Source organism: Rhea americana, unplaced genomic scaffold, assembly GCF_003343005.1.
Source record: "Rhea americana isolate MKP2758 unplaced genomic scaffold, rheAme1 scaffold_236, whole genome shotgun sequence".
NCBI lineage: Eukaryota > Metazoa > Chordata > Aves > Rheiformes > Rheidae > Rhea > Rhea americana.
Genome location: NW_028186353.1, coordinates 249,051 through 249,883, shown reverse-complemented (window position 1 = coordinate 249,883; position 833 = coordinate 249,051).

Here is an 833-nt window from a genome sequence, read left to right as displayed (position 1 = left end):
CATACTAATCTGACTTTCTGAAAAGTAGAATGCATTAAGTACAAACTGTTAAAGTGTGGTAGATCATTTGAAAAAGTAAGACTGTCTCCATCTTTGAAATGTATGAAGAATTGCAACAGCAATATGTCTAGAAAAGAGGCTTTTTTAGTTCAACTGGTACATAAATGGATGATTTTTTGAGAGTTTCAGATAGTTTCAGCATTTTATTTAGAGATTTGAAGTCATCTTTCATGTAAAAAAATAATTTTAACAATAGATTGAGGTAACCATAACTTACATGCATTCTGACCAGCATCAAAGAAGCACTGCTTAATTCAACACAGCCTTGATACTGTTTCTCTGTATCTTACAGAAGTGATCTGAAAAACTTTTCTTTCACTGTACTGTTTGGTGAGTATTTTATCTTCATCTTTCCTTATCTTCATATTCATGAAACCTATATTCAGAACAGAAATATTCTTGTACTTTGCCCTCAAAATTTTTTCACAGAATGATATTAGAACCACAGAAATATTGGTTGGTAGGGACTTCTGGAGGCCATCTAGTCCAGCCTCCTGCTTGGAGCAGGACTGTTTCTTCCCCTAGACTAGCTGTGTGTCCAGCCATCCTGACAATTTCCCGGGGATTCAGGTTCCACAAATACTTTGTGTAACCTATTGCAGTGCTGCACTACACATCATAGTAAAGAAGTTTTCCTAACACTGAAATATCCAATATCCAGATTCCTAATATACAAATATTTTCCTAATATCCAAACATCTAAAAAGATAATGATTTTAATAACCTGTGTTGTGATCTTCTTTACATGCTTATCTTAAAAGAAAGGGAAGGGA